Source organism: Talpa occidentalis, unplaced genomic scaffold (assembly GCF_014898055.3).
Source record: "Talpa occidentalis isolate TD23 unplaced genomic scaffold, MPIMG_talOcc4v2.1 talOcc4.19, whole genome shotgun sequence".
Classification (NCBI taxonomy): Eukaryota; Metazoa; Chordata; class Mammalia; order Eulipotyphla; family Talpidae; genus Talpa; species Talpa occidentalis.
The window spans coordinates 293,958-310,267 of NW_023601962.1; positions in this window are offsets into that span (position 1 = coordinate 293,958).

Consider the following 16,310-nt stretch of genomic DNA (forward strand, 5'->3'; position numbering starts at 1 on the left):
GACACAGTGGCCCAACACATAGAACAAATTAGATAACAAACAGCAGGGAGAAGAAAATATTACAAACAACCAAGCAATACCTCAGGGGAAGGACACACCACAAAAAGAAAACCAACCATCAGATTGAAACAACAGTGACTTAGAAGGACAGAGAATTTAAAATCACTATGATTAAAAAACTGCAAGAACACGAACAGGAAAAGAATATTATGAGAAAAGTAATAACGATCATAAGAATGAAATTGAGTCCCTAAAGAGGGAAGTGAAAGAAATGCAGGAGATTAATAAAAGATCAATGGAGGAGTTAAAGAACTCTGGGAGAAGAAGTGAAAGCAGAATAGATGAAATGGAAGAAGGGATCAGTGCTCTTGAAGACACAGAAATAAAAAGAACCAAAACAGGAAAGGAAAGAGAAGTACAAAGGAAAAAGAATGAAGAAAGACTTCAAGAATAATCTGACTCCATGAGAAGAGGAAGTATAAGAATTATAGGAATTCCATAAGGAGAGGAGAGAAACATAGGAACAGAGAAAGTATTCAAGAAGATAATCGAAGGAACTTCCCAAGCATGAAGAAGGAGCTGAAAATAGACATACAAGAATTGAGAAGAACACCAAACTTCCACGATGAACTGAAAAATACAGCAAGACACATAACAGTAAAGCTCCCAAGAATCCAAGACAAGGAAAAAGTAATGAAGCTGACAAGAGGGAAGAAACAGATAACATACAAAGGAAAATCAATCGGGCTGACATCAGACTTCTCCAAAGAATCACTACAGGCATGAAGAGAGTGGAGGGACATAGTCAATAAACTCCAAGCAAACAAATGCCAACTAAGAAAACTTTATCCTGCAAAGCTTTCCTTCCTCTATGAAGAAAGAATAAGGATCTTCTCAGACAAACAGAAACTCCAGAATTTCATTACAACTAAACTCCCACTCCAAAAAATACTACAAGGAGTTCTAAAGCCAGAACCAACAGAGGAATGAATAAGAATGAAACAAGACAAGGAAAAAGAAACACAAAAATACAAACAAAATGGCAAATATACATGCCAACATATCAATATTAACTCTAAAGTTAAATGAAACAAGACAAAAAAAGTCAAAAAATTAATAAATAAAAACAGAGAAAAGACAAAATGGCAAATACAGATGCTAACATATCAATATTAACCCTAAATGTAAATGGACTAAACTCTTCAATAAAAAGACTTAGAGTTGCAGGCTGGATTAAGAAACAAAACCCAACCTTTTGCTGTCTCCAGGAAACTCACTTAACTACAAAAGATAAAAATAGATTGAAAGTAAAAGGATGGAAAACAATCCTACAAGCAAATAGACCAAAAAAGAAGGCACAAACAGCTATACATATATCAGATAAAACAGATTTCAAACACAAAAAGGTAAAAAGAGACCCAGACAGTCACTACATTATGATCAAGGGGACAATACTTCAAGAAGAAATAACACTCATTAACATATACTCACCAAATGAAGGAGCACCAAAATATATCAGACAACTAATATCATCTCTGAAATCAGACATCAGAGAAAACACATATGTAGTAGGAGACTTCAACACAACAGTATCAACAATGGATAGATCAATGAGACAAAAAATAAGTAAGGACACAAAAGCTTCTAATAAAGATATAGAGCTCATGGGCTATACAGACATCTATAGAACACTAAACCCAAAAAAATCTGAATACACATTTTTTTTCTCAAGTACACACAGATCATTCTCCATGATCGATCACATACTGGGACACATGACAAACATAAACAGGTACACTGAGATCGAAACCATACCGACTATCTTCTCTAACCATGAAGGCATCAAACTAGAAATAAACCATAAAAAAAAAGCAAGGAGGGCCTCCCTGGCGCACAGGGGTTAGGACACAGCCTGTGAGGCTGTCGGCAGCCACTGCAGCACGTGTTCGATCCCCAGCCAGCCAAGTAGCAACCCTCATGGTGCAGCAGACCTCTTCTGACTCGCCCTCGCCCACTGCTCCCCTCAACAGTGTACTTCAGTCAATCTGCCTGTTCTGTTCCCCACTCTGTCTCTGGTGAATCCTGTCATAGCCCACACCTCTGGCCTGTACCCCAGCTCTTGCATGCATGCATAAATAAATCTTTTTAAAAAAGAAGGCAAGGAATCCTCCTTCCTCATGGAGATTGAAGCCCACACAGCTGGGAGACCATTTGATCAATGAAGATATCAAAGAAGAAATTAAAAAAATGCCTTCAGATGAATGATAATGAGAACACAACTCTCCAGAACATATGGGACACACACACACACACAAAACAGTTATAAGAGGAAAATACAAAGCAATTCAGGCTCACATCAAGAAACAAAGAACTCAAAGAAATAACCTAATCTCCCACCTTAAAGAACTGGAAAAGAACAACCAAAAACCCCAAAAGCCAGTAGAAGAAAGGGAATAATAAAAATCAAAGCAAAAATAAATGATATAGAATTAAGAAAATAATCCAAAAGATCCCTGGAATCAAAAGTTGTTTCTTTGAAAAAATAAACAAAATAGAGAAACCCCTAGCCAGACTCACAAAGAAAAAATGTGAGAAAACACAAATAGGATTACAAATGAAAGAGGAGAAATCACAATAGACACAGCAGAAATCAAAATAATTAGAGACTACTATGAAAAGTTATATGCAAACAAGTTCTACAATCTAGAAGAGATGGACAAATTCCGGCAACTTTACAATCACCCAATGCTAGATAAAGAAATAGAACACCTAAATAGACCAATTACAAGCAGTGAAATTGAAATGGTATTCAAAACCCTTCCAAAAACAAAAGCCCAGGACCAGATAGATTTACAAATGAATTCTACCAAACATTCAGAAAGGACTACTGCCTATCCTACACAAATTCTTTCAAACAATTGAAAATGAAGGGATAATACCAACCATGTTATATGAAGTCAACATTACACTAATACCAAAACAAGCACGAGTACAACAAAAGTATAGTCCAATCTTGCTAACGAACACTGATGCAAAAATCCTCAATAAAATTTTAGCTATCAGAATCCAACAATGTATCCATAGGATAATCACTACGACCAAATAGGATTTATTCCAGGGATACTAGGATGGTTCAACATCTGAAAATCAATCAATGTAATCCAACATACCAACAAAAAGAAATATAAAAACCACATGATAATAGATGCTGAGAAAGCATTTGACAAAATTCAACATCCATTTATGATAAGGGCCTCAAAAGAATCAGGATACAAGGAACACGGCTCAACATCCTAAAGGCCATATATGACAAACCCATAGCCAATATCATTCTCAATGGTGAAAAGCTAAAAGCATTTCCCCAATACAAGTATGTCCACTCTCATCACTGCTTTTCAATATAATACTGGAAGTCTTAGCCAGAGCAATAAGATGTGAAAGACATACAAGGAATCCAAATAGGAAAAGAAGAAGTAAAACTATCATTATTAGCAGATGATATGATAATATACATAGAGAGCCCCAAAAACTCAACAGAAAAAAACCAATCAAATTAATCAACCAGTTTCTTAAATTAAAAGGATACAAAATCAACATGCAAAAATCAGTAGCTTTCCTATATACAAACAATAAATCTGAAGAAGAAGAAATCAAATACCTGGGAATAAACCTAACAAAAGAGATAAAGGATCTTTACAAAGAAACTATAAAACAATGTTAAAAAAATAAAAGAAGACACAAAAAAATGGAGAGACATCCCCTACTCATGGATTAGAAGAATTAACATTATCAAAATGGCCATCTTACCAAAAGCAATTTACAGATTCAATGCTAGTCCAACAAATTTTCATGATATTCTTCAAAGAAATAGAACAAATATTGACGAAATTCATATGGAGCCACCAAAAACTCCAAATAGCCAAAGCTTTCCTGAAAAAAAAGAGAAGGGAATGGAGGTATCACACTCCCAGACTTCAAACTCTACTACAAACAATAATAATCAAAGCTGAATGGTACTGAAACAAGAACAGACACACAGACTGATGGAACTGAATAGAAAACCCAGAAATAAACCCACAGATTTTCGGTCAACTAATCTTTGACAAAGGAGCAAGGAAATCTAAGCCATAGGGGTGCTGAGTTGGGGGGTATCCTTGCAAGGTATCCAGGTATTCCCAGCAGCTGGTCCCTAAGGGTAAAATGGAAAGTCCCTGGGACTGAGATTCATGAGTTTAATGATAGTGACCTGCAGATCAGCACAAAAGCCACATAAGTGCGGCTGGAGGTGGGGGTGGGTGGCTGGTCGGGGGGATGCAGACTAGGCTAGATTTAGGGAAAAGCTGGGAGAATGAAGAAGGAATCGCAGGTGTGCGTGGAGGGGCTTCCTCAAGCTCTTTTCCAGCCTCTGCTTATGTTGATTTGTTCTAACCACTGCTGAAGGGGAGAAAGGAAAAAGGAAGTGAGAATTCTTCCAGACCTGAAGGCAAACAGGGAGCCCTGGAATAGATCCAGGTATTTGACTTAAAAGTTCAGCTTGAGTGAGACCGCCCTGCTCTGGCTCTCATTTTGTCTTTCCTAAATCAAGGACCTTGAACTAGATGATCCCTGAGGTTTATCTTAGTTCACGCAGATGCCTACAGAGGAACTCAGTGGGGAAAGCTGCGAGGGACTGGAGCCCTCCCATGGGGCCAGGAAGAAACAAACACTTGGTAACTAAAATGAATTCAGACCTCTAGGGAAAATTTGGCAGGGGGTGATGGGCAGGAAGCCAGATCAGGCCAGACCTCAGGGAAGCCAATGTAAGATGGACCCATTCATTCACTAACTATGTACCTCCTAAAATGAAGAGATAAGAGTCTCAGCTTCCATCCAAGAGGGCTAGAATGAGAGAGTGCATTAGCTCTGGATGTCTAACAAGGGCAAGCTCTCGGGGTCCTCCCCAATTTTTGGAGTATTATGGGAAAAATGAATTGTTATCAAGCACCAGTGTAGGGTAAGTGAAAAAGTATCAGGCTTTTCCACCCTCCTGCCATTAGCATTAATGATGGATCCCTGCAGTCCTACATGCATGCCTGATGGTGGACACCTAGAGCAGGGTGTGGGCATTCATAGGTGGCACACCTGGGCTGAGACTGGGCTTATAAGGGCGGTGTCACAGGGACGCCAGGGGAAGCAGCAGAACAAGAACAGAACCAGCAGAGCAGCAAAGCAGAGAACACGAGAGAAGGCTGGAGAACCCAGAAAGAATGAATATTTGCCAGGAGCTGGGAGGCCTGACAGCCTCCCGGCTCCCCACCCCACCCCCCGGCAACCCTCCTGCCCTGTACCTGGGAAAAGCTCAGTGAAAGCCTGAAAAGCCACCGAGGGCTCCAGGTCTCTCCTTTACCCGTCTACCCAGATCATAGAGATCCTGCTCTGTGCCTTCCTGGCACTACAACCAGGTAAAGATATCAGCATTTGATGTATATTACCTTACTTAACCTCAAAATAATCCTATGAAGCAGCATTTTATAACTTTCCAAGGGGTTTTCTTATTTTAATCTCCCCAACAATCCTCTAACGTTAATAACTTTAGACTGATGAAGAATCTGAAAAAGCAGGAAAAGAGGAAATTAGATTTCTAGGACTTTTTAAAGATTTATTTATGCATACAAGAACTGGGGTACAGGCCAGAGGTGTGGGGATGAGAGGATTCACCAGAGACAGAGTGGGGAACAGAACAGGCAGACTGACTGAAATACACTGCTGAGGGGAGCAGCGGGTGATTCAGGAGAAGTCTGCTGCGCCATGTGGGTTGCTCCCTGGCCGGGGAGGCGATAGCATGATAGTGCTGAGACTTAACCCCTACACCATGAGGGAGGCTAGAGCCTGGAGATCTTTACAGAACTGTCTTGTGGGCCCCTCTTCCCCTTGGGGCACACCCACAGCCTCACTCCATCACTCAGTTTGCTGAATTCTCTCCCACAAATCAAACCACCGAATGGCACAGGCTCCTACAGACACCCACATCCTTCTCTGTTTCCTCTCACCTAGATGTTCACTTTTGCCAGAAAATCCCAGTACTTTAGAGAGCTACACTAGAAGAAAGGAGTGAGGGGGAGGGTTGAGAAAGATCCAGAAACCTCATCCTTTAGGGATCTCACAGGCCAGAGCTCCTCTGTCTTTCTCCCCTGGGAACAGATCTGGCCATCTGACCTTCCCTTTCCTGCTAGGAGAAACTTCGTGGTCTGCTGTAGTCGTCAGTGCTCACTAGTGTTCTCGCCACAGTGTAGGTGGTGCTGGGGGCGTGAGCTTGGGGGTGCATGCTGGGTGGGCTTTGTGTTTGAGGGCAGGAAGTTGAAAAAGCAGCTCAGACAATGGTGTTTTCCGCTGGTGTGGGTCCAGGTTGCTGGGTCCTAGCGGCTCTAACATTACCTCCTCCCTTTTCCTTTAGTCAATTTGCCACTCAGTGCTCATTTGTGGGGAGGGAGAAGAGAGGAGAGGTTCCTCTCAAGGAAATGTCCCCCTCTCCCTAGCCCTGTTCCAAGTGGCTGTTCTGTGGTGACCACAAGGGTTTGGGGCCATAAATAACTTCATCCAGTCAGGGACCATCCCACCCACGCCTGCTATTTGGTTCGTCCCACGTAAAGCTTGTCATGGCCCCTCCATGGTATAGGGATTGGCAGCTCCCTCTTAGGGAATCATGATGCTTTTATTTTGGATTAAATTTGCTGTAGTCTGTTCTCTGAATTGTTGGTTTGCGTCCCCATCAGACTGGAAGTTTTAGTGGAATCAGGATCATTATTTGTCCTTTGGCACAGACCTCAGACCAGCCTTAGGAAGATCAGATCTACTTCTTGATATGCAAAGTGTCAGTATGGTCATTCTGGAGGAGGGGAGATCGCGGGAATGCTGGAATTCATCTTTTTCCTAGAAAAGGGGTGGTAGGGCCACAGTCAGGAGGACCATTGAAATAGGGATAAACTGACATCGATGCCTCCCCTTCTCCAATCTGTGAGAATCAGAAAAAGCTTCTTGCCAATATGCCCTTGCCAATGTATTCCAGCCACTTAAGTCTCAGTGTTTCAGGACCGTCTAAGGTGCCCAGTTTAGCACCAGCTTTGCTCCTGTGATTCCAGAGTCTGGAATGAACCAGCATTGGTATCATTCAGCAAGGCCCACTCAGCCCTGCAAACACTTCCTCACCATTTTAACGCTCAGTAATGTCCCCCCTTCTGAATTCTTGCACTCATAGTCTGGACTACACAGTCTAGCACTTAATTATACAGGGTATTTATAAAGTCCTTGTGCAATTCAGAAATTGAATACATTTGGATGTACATATGATAGAAGCAACTATAAATGTTTTCTGAAAGCAAATTCTGTAGACTTTCTAATGTTAACATTTGTTTTTGGTTAATGGGCTTTGAATCTACATGGGAAATTGTATGTTACATTGGAAAGAAGACCTGGGTGTCCCCCACTTGAGAGGTGACATTGGCAGGTTACTTAACCTCCCTGGGGCTTGTATCTTCATCTGTAAAATGGAGGTAATACCTTCTGCATAGATTTGTGCTTGACTGTGAATATTAAAACCTCAGTCTGTCTGATGAATCTGAAATCTATTTAAAGTTTGATGTGCTCTCAATGTGCTTTATGGGTCATTGTTTACGACATAAGTTACTTCCCCCAAAAAGCCTTCCTTAGGGCCCTCCCTGGTGGCACAAAGGGTTAAGAACCGCACTATAAAGCAATCCACAGCCTGAAGCAATCCACAGCCTTTTCAGCACGAGTTCAATCCCCGGGCGGCTAGGGAGCAACCCACATGGCGCAGAAGACCTCTCCTGTCTCGCCCGCTGCTCCCCTCAGCAGTGTATTTCAGTCAGTTTGCCTGTTCTGTTCCCCACTCTGTCTCTGGTGAATCCTCTCACCCCCGGATCTCTGGCCTGCACCCCAGCTCTAGTATGCATAAATAAATAAATCTTTAAAAACAAACAAACAAACAAAAACTAAAAAGCCTTCCTTAGTCCCCACCCAGTACTCTTGACTTCACTAGTCATAGCATTGATGTTACTACCTCCTTGTTTGTCTTACTTCAGTAGTCTCAATTCTGTGAGATAGGGATCATTGTTTACTTCTGTTATTCCATGGCCCAGTGCATTGCCTAGATTAGTAAGTTTTTTTAAAAACATTTATTTATTTATATATACAAGAACTGAGGTATTGGCCAGATGTGTGGGTGGGATGAGGGGATTCGCCAGAGACAGAGAGGGGAACAGAACAAGCAGCCTGACTGAAATACACTGCTGAGGGGAGCCGTGGGCAAGACAGGAGAGGTCTGCTGCCCCATGTGTGTCGTCAGCTTCCTTGGCCAGCTGAGGATCGAATTCATGTCTCAGTGGCTGCTAATAGCTTGATAGTGCTGTGTCTTTAACCCCCTGAACCACCAAGGAGGCTCTAGATCAGTAAGTTTTTTTGAAAAAATGTAATGGCAGGCCTCTCTGGTAGCGCAAGGGGTTAAGGTATCTGCAGCCACTGCAGCACAAGTTAGATCCCTGGCTGGCCAGGGAGCTACCCACATGGTGCAGCAGACCTCTCCTGTCTGCTGCTCCCTTCAGCAGTGTATTTCAGTCACTCTTTTCTGTTCCGCACTCTGTCTCTGAATCCTTTCACCCTCTGTACCTCTGGCCTGTGCCCAGTTCTTTTGTGCATACATAAACAAATCTTTTAAAAAAATGTAATGGTAAATAACATGGTGATATTACAAAACTAATTTCTGAACCATGTGACAAATAATTTAAGGCTTTTTTTCCCCAACCAAGATAGTCTCCTAGCAAGGAGACTTGCTATTGTGCTTTTAATGCATGTCCATTCTTGAGCTGCAACTGGAGATGTGGTGCAATTACTTATTAATCTTGGTCACCTGACCTGTGCCCACAGCACTATATTTTGTAGTTGTGGCAGAGACCATAGTCTCTGAGCATACGGTCTCCTCTTCTTCCTTTTAGTAATATGACTCTGCCACCCCCACACTGAGTGTCAGCAGGGCTCCTGGCTGCTGGCTAGATTCTACTCTGCCCTGCCTCTCTTGCAGTAGGGGGTGGCCACATGGCTAAATCTGGTCAATGGAATGTGAGTGGAGCTCTGCGTGTAACTTCTGGGTCATGTTCTTAAAAAGGAAAGTTGACAGCTCCAACATCCTCTTGCTTCCTTCTGTTTGCTGGGAAGTAGTGACAACCTAAGTAGTCACCTTAGATCAGAGATGCAAATCTCCTCCAGTCAAGGATGATCGACCCAATTTATCTCTGGATTATTACTTCCTTTGAACCACTATGTTTGTGGGTCTCTTTGTCATAGCTGTATGGCCTACATTCTTTGAATAAAGACAAAGACCATGCAATTCATGAAATCTTGGCCTACCTTGAAAAAAATGCTTTCAAAGAGCTCAAAAATAAAATTGAGCTAAGTTTCAAGTGAAAATAGGATCTGCTGAAATGTTTAATGACAATTTGTGAATAACTAAAATTTTCTCTACCATGAGCATATTCAAATTTCTTGCTGATTTATAAACATCCTAGCTCTTTTATTTAGCATAATACAACTTTGAAATGCCAGATGGGTGTATAGCAGCCAGCTTCCAAGATGCCCCCATGACCCTCATCTTGTGGTATTCATGCCCTTTCTGTGGTCCCTTCCTAGGCTGAATCATGGCTTGCCCATGTGATCAACACAATATGGTGGAAGTGACATGTAATTTCCAAAGCTAAGTCACAAAGGATATTGGCCTTCCCATCTTGGTTTCTTGGATCACTTTTTCTGAAGAAGACAGCTGTCATGTTGTGGGGACACGCAAATGGTCCTGTGGAGAGGACCTGAGACCTTCCACCAAAAGCCAGGAGTAAGTTCCCAGAATTTGAGTTTACTGATATGAGTGAGCCATGGTGCAGTACAAGGTGGTTAACCACAATCAAGTTTTTTTTTTTTTTTTTTTTTGTGGGACCCTTGCTGGCAGCCGGGGAATGAACCAGCGCTGCAGAGGCTGCGGGCAGCTTCACAATCCAGCACTCAACCGCTGCGCCACCAGGGAGGCCCTCCAATATATATTTTTTAAGATTTATTTATGCATCCAAGAACCGGGATATAAGCCTGAGGTACAGGGGGTGAGAGGCTTCACCAGAGACAGAGTGGGGAGCAGAACAGACAGATCTACTGAAACACACTGCTGAGGGAAGCAGCAGGAGAGACAGGAGAAGTCTGCTGAACCCTTTGGGTCACCTCTCTGGCTGGAGATTGAGCTCAGGCTCTAGAGGTGATAGTGCTGACTCTTAACACTTAGGCCACCAGAGAGGCCCACACATATTCTGTTTTATCCTACTAACTTTCAACCTCAACTTCTGGGACATGTTCATAATGATCCATTTCTAGACAATTCTTTTCCAGTAGAAGGGTGAAAGAGCCTCTGCTGCTATTTTTAGGTAGAGCATTCCCTCCCCCTCCCTCTCTCCTGTTGCCCTCAGTGAGGGCTGGATCTGCTGCTCCAGATGAAGGAAGGCTTGCAAAGTTCTGGGCTTCATTCATTTGTGATGGGCACAATTCTCTGGGTGCGCTGCATCTTGGCAGCCTGCATGTACCGAACGGCTGGCATGGTCTCCTGCCCACTGGCAGTGAGGGTGCCCACCCATGCATTCGTGGGTGCCAGTGGTCAGATGCATGCCTTTCCCAGCCCTCCTGCTGGCTGGTCCTGGTGTGTGTCACTTCTAGCTTTGTATGTGAGTAGGCATTCTAGGAAGGTGGTCTCTCCTTGAATTTAAGATGCTGGCATTTCCAGAGGGTCAGGAAGCGCACCTCACTGCCAGCCTAGAATCTGTGCTAAACAACACAGAAACTGGACTTCAGAAAAGTTATTTAAATGTCTCTGTGACCCCCACTGCCCCCCTATTTGTCTCACCCCTTCCTACCTGATAGCAGAAACTGACAGCCCAGAAGGAAGAGAAATGGGTTGTGTGTGAATGGGGGATGAATGGGGACTGGGAATCAGCAAAGCATCTGCTTACTCTCCCCAACAGGCTTCGGAAAACTGGAAGCTACAGATCGCAGCACCCCCTCCCCCTTCCCATTCCCACTGCAGTCCTGGGCAGCCCGAGACGCTATCTCCACCTGCTGGACACCCAGGGAATCAACTGCCCGTCTCAGCACTTTAGAACAGACCAAAATGTCACCTTTACTCCAAGGTTAAGCTCTTTCTTTCTTTCTTTTTTTTTTTTTAAAGATTTATTTATTTATTTATACAAGCACTGGGTACAGTCAGAAGCGTGGGAGGATGAGAGGATTCACCAGAGCCAGAGCAGGGAGCAGGACAGACAGACTGACAGTACACTGCTGAGGGGAGCAGCGGGCGGCAGGAGAGGTCTGCGCTCCATGTGGGACCCTCACCCGGTGGCTGGGGATCGAACCGGCGCTGCAGAGGCTGCAGGCAGCTTCGCAGCCCAGCGAGCAACTGCTGTGCCACCAGGGAGGCCCTCTTTTTTTTAATTTTTTTTTTTTATTTTTATGTTCCCCATACAATTACAACCCCCTTATTTTGACCCCAACCCCTCCTTTCCCCGCCCCCCCCCACCCCAATAGTGTGTCTCTGGTTCATAGTTGTTTGTTGATTTTGATTTTTTCTTTCTTATAGTTATTCTTTTTCCTGGTCCCTTATTTAGGTTTTCTAGATTCCTGCTATGAGGAGATCATCCGGTATTTTTCTTTTTCTTTCTGGCTTATTTCGCTGAGCATGATCCCTTCCAGCTCCATCCATGTTGCTGCAAATTGCATGTGTTTATCTTTTTTGATTGCTGAGTAATATTCCATTGTGTATATATACCACATTTTCTTGATCCAGTCATCTATTTTTGGACATTTGGGTTGTTTCCAAAGGTTAAGCTCTTTCTTCTCAGAATTTGTTGAGGCTATAGTTGCTCTCTTGGAAAACTGTCTTTCTAGAGACTGGGTACTAGAGAGACCCGGGTACAATTTATGCCAAATGCTATTATTTCCTTATCAAAACTCTGAAGCTGCATAAGGAGCCTCATTGACTTGCTTCAGGTGCCCTGGCACAGGGTGGTAGAACCTACTGATCAGTTCCCCTCCCACCTCACTGGCAAACAAGCCCACAGACAGAAAGAAGCCAGTACATGGGGAATAACTGGGTACATGTCAATGGGTCCCTGCTAGCCTTAGGGAGAGGGAGAAGAAAATCCTAAGGAATTTCCCCTAGTTGTCTGTCTGCTACCTGATTCAGGTATGGCAGAGATTGGGGGTGCCCTCTATTTACTGTTCTCTTTATATTCACCTGCTAACCTCCTCTTCATATGCCCCCTAGCAAAAAAAAACTATTTTTTAAAGATTTATTTATTTTTTAATTTATTTATTTATGCATACAAAAGCTGGTGTACAGGCCAGAGATGCAGGGGGTGAGAGGATTCACCAGAGACAGAGTGGGGTACAGAACAGGAGATTGATTGAAATACACTGCCAAGGGGAGCAGCAGGTGAGACCGGAGAGGTCCGTCAAAAAATTATTTATTTTTATACAAGAGCTGGGGTACAGGCCAGAGGCACGGGAGGGTGAGAGGATTCACCAGAGACAAAGCAGGGAGCAGAACAGGCAGACCAAAATACACTGCTGAGGGGAGAAGTGGGGAGACAGGAGAGGTCTGCTGAGCCATGTGGGTCACCACCCTGGCCAGGGATTGAACTTCTACTGCAATGGCTGGTGATAGCTTCATAATGGCTGAGACTTAACCCCTTGCGCTACCAGGGTCCCCCAAGACAACTTTTTAGAAGTCTTTGAAAATCATTCCATCCATGTTGAAACTGTGGGACAGTTAAGCCTTAGAGTCCCTGGACTCTTCTTCACAAGGTCATTTATTAGTGGTGACAGTTCTCAAATGAATCCTTTACTGACGAGATGGGGAAATATAAATAAATTGATCAGGACACACGATACTCTCAATCCACAGAGGTTATAGGGCTAGGAAAACAAATGACTTCAAATCCAGAAATCTACTCTTTTCCCAGCTGACATTGTGCTCTATCCAGGCTGAATAAAAAGCAATGATTTCTTTTTAACCTTTTGGATGCCTGTCCTTGACCAAAAGGATGCCTTTTAGGTATCTTTCAAATTTTGTTTTACAAAGAAATCCAGGTATTCAGCTCGTATATGGGAATAGCATGGCTGCATCTATTTCATGCCATCTCTGGGTCCAGCATTCTCAGCTTATTCATCACAGCTGAAATGACTGTGTCCTTTCTGTTAACACTCTTAAAAACTTTAAGCTTTCCTCCATTTATTCCTTTCAATCATCTTAGGATTCAGGGCTGTGCCTTTAATATCCTTCTTAACCACTTACTTTGTTATACTCTTGAGATTAATGTGTGGATTTTTTAAGGACCTGTATCCCCAAGAAACACAAATAGCGTAATTATCTTTTGTATAAATTCCTAAAAAGTCTTTTTGCAAAGCAATGTGTGGTTTTGGTAACTTTTTGTTAAAAGATTTATTTATACATACGAGAACTGGAGTACATGGCAGAGGTATGGGGAGTGGAGAATTCACCAGAGACAGAGTGGGGAACAGAACAGGTGGATTGACTGAAATACACTGCTGAGGGGGGCAGCGGGCAAGTCAGGAGAGGTCTGCTGCACCATGTGGGTTGCTCCCTGGCCAGGGATCGAACTCTCGTGCTGCAGTGACTGCGGATAGCTTCATAGGGTGTGTCTTTTTTTTTTTTTAATATTTATGTATACAAGAACTGGGGTACAGGGGACTCCTGGTGGCACAGGTGGTTGAGCGCAGCACTGTGGAGCTGCCGGAGGCCTCTACAGTGCTGGTTCGATCCCTGCTGGCCTCGGAGCAACCCACATGGCGAGCAGACCTCTCCTGTCTCGCCTGCTGCTCCCCTCAGCAGTGTATTTCGGTCATTCTGCCTGTTCTGTTCTCCACTCTGTCTCTGGTGAATCCTCTTACCCTCCGCGCATCTGGCCTGTACCCTGGTTCTTGTATAAATAAAATAAATATTAAAAAAAAAAAACTGGGGTACAGATCAGAGGTGTGGGGAGTGAGAGTATTCACTAGAAACAGAGTGGGGAACAGAACAAGCGGACTGACTGAGATACACTGCTGAGGGGAACAGAGGGTGAGTCAGGGGAGGTCTGCAGCGCCATGTGGGTTGCTCCCTCGCCAGGGATCAAGCTCTCGTGCTGTAGTGGCTGTGGATAGCTTCATAGGTAGTGTCTTAACCCCTTGCACCACCAGGGAGGCCCAGTTTTGGTAACTTGTGTCTGAGGACCTATAAGGTATATGGTGAAAAACAGCTGCCTGTGTACAGCTTCCAGATATTCTGATTCAGGAAATCTGGACCAAAGTCCAGGAACCTGTATTTTAAAATAAGCACCCAAGTAATTATGATGTAGATGATATTTGGATTATGCTTTGAGAAACATTGCCTTTGACTATAAATGGCCTGAGGGTAGGGCTGCAACTATAACAAATCTTCAAAGAACATCCCATTTAACTGAGCTACAATGGCTGTAACTCTGTGGTTTATATCATCCTTGGCTAAGAACTAAACCCTACTCATTTACTCACCTTTCCCGCCCTGCACCAAGGAGAGGCAGCCTGGTGGCTCCCTATAAAGTGGCCTTAGAAAAGAAGTTGTTGTATGTTCAGTGGATTGTTCTCTGGCCAAGCTGAAATAGCTCTGTGCAAAGGTTTGGTGAAGGCTGTACAATCTGACACATGGGCCCTGATGATTTCACAGTCTTCACTAGAGGTCTAAGAGCAGCTGTTTTTTGCTGCTGCTTTTTTTTTTAGGTTTATTTATGCATATAAGAACTGGGGTACAGGCCAGGGGTGTGGGGTTGAGAAAATTCACCAGAAACAGAGTGGGGAGCAGAACAGGCAGATCTACTGAAATATACTGCTGAGGGGAACAGCAGGTGAGACAGGAGAGGTCTGCTGTGCTATGTGGGTCACCTCCCTGGCTGGGGATCGAACTCGTGCTGTTGTGGCTGTGGATAGCTTCATAGTGCTGAGACTAACCTCTTGAGCCACTAGGGAGGCCCTTTCTCTATCTTTTGAGACACATAATGCAGTGGCAGGGTGAGGAAGGAGGGTGGAGGGTGAGTTGGTAAACAAGCTTTGAAGCAAATGGAGAAAGCATATTACCAGGGGGGAAAGAAGGGAATTTATCGCCTCCTGTAACACCACTACTTTCTCTGAGACAACACCAGCGCTGCCTCAGGACCTCTGTTGGAAATAAGAACAAAAAACAGTATTGGCAAACTGACTCTCAGCTAACATCTTCATTTTATAGAAGAGATGTTGGACGCAGAGTTTGACTTTTGCCAGGGTCCAAGGTCACAGGACTGGTCTAAGGCTCAAGATAACTCAAGTCTGCATTTATTCCAAATGTACCTCCCTAACTGCTGTCATAATCACTTTCCCAAGTAGTTTTTCCCTGCTCCTGCCCACTCAGTACCCACCTACTATGACAAGACATTTTTAGGGAGTGGGGAGGGGTGGGTGGTTGGCCCAGGTATATTTTCCTGTGAATTGTTAAAGTAACTAATTGCCTTTAAAAAAAAGACTGATCTTAATCAAACTATAAAAGCAAACTGAAACCCCAACACACTCCACAGCAAAGTCTCAGTACTCCAGGTACTGATTTATCTTGTTTACTTTTTCCTTCCTCCCTTGATCATGCATTTGAGTGCTTTCATTGGTTAGTTGCTTTGTTAAAATGTCTGATACAATATATGTTGTGGGATTGTTTGTAGCAGCTTCCTGATTCCTGGGTTGTAGTTATGGTGCCACCTTCTCTGACTGTTTTTCAGAGGCCATCAGAGGCTCTAGCGCCCTCCCTAGGGGTAGTTAGTCCAGTAGTACTCTGGGATTCATTCCTAGGGGCTCTGCCTACAGAGGGTTCATCCAGCTATTGAAATGATTTTGTAAGCACTTAATAATTATCTATATTAAATTTATTAAATTTACTTTCTGCTTAAAATATTGAGATAGTTTCTGTTCTAACTCCTGTGTGATTAGACATTTAGAAGATAATTACAACAAAACTCAATAAATTCTATTAAACTAGTCTGAACACAGATTACCAGGGCCCTTGTGTAAGGATGACACAAAAATGGGTGAAGCATCATGTTAAAAGCATGAACAGGGGCCTCCCTGGTGGTGCAAGGGGTTAAGCGCCAGCATTATGAAGCTATCTGCAGCTATTGCAGCATGAGTTTGATCCCTGGCCAGGGAGGTGAGCCACATGGCACAGCAGACCTCTC